This window comes from Penaeus monodon, chromosome 28 (assembly GCF_015228065.2).
Source record: "Penaeus monodon isolate SGIC_2016 chromosome 28, NSTDA_Pmon_1, whole genome shotgun sequence".
Classification (NCBI taxonomy): Eukaryota; Metazoa; Arthropoda; class Malacostraca; order Decapoda; family Penaeidae; genus Penaeus; species Penaeus monodon.
This window is the reverse complement of record NC_051413.1, coordinates 1,698,326-1,698,631: the sequence shown is the minus strand read 5'-3', so window position 1 is coordinate 1,698,631 and position 306 is coordinate 1,698,326. Positions and strand designations below refer to the sequence as shown.

The 306-nt window shown below is 30.4% G+C and overlaps 1 protein-coding gene across 3 annotated transcripts in view; it reads right to left on the bottom strand.

Moving 5' to 3' along the window:
- The window catches only part of LOC119591272 (GTPase-activating protein and VPS9 domain-containing protein 1-like), a 17,000-nt gene that overhangs the window by 12,694 nt on the left and 4,000 nt on the right, over positions 1-306 (bottom strand). The gene's annotated exons all lie outside the window — the stretch shown is intronic.

The following is a 306-nucleotide window of genomic DNA, read 5'->3' as shown; positions in this document are numbered from 1 at the left end:
CTTTTCCTTAGTGCATTGTAAATTTATCTAGCCCTTTTAACATTCTATTTTATATAAACATACTTGAAAGTTGAAGTCACATGACCTTGTACATATCTGACCTTGTACTGGAATTTCTGTAAACAACTTTGCAATCCCTACTATCAGAGCAGCCCTCAACTACAGTAAATAATATATGTTATGGGGTTCACATATAAGAATAAAGTTTTAAGGAAAGCTAAAGAAAGGATAGAAAATCAACAACAAATACTTATTAACAATAAATTACACATAGAACGGAACTGCAATAACTTGTAAACCAAAATC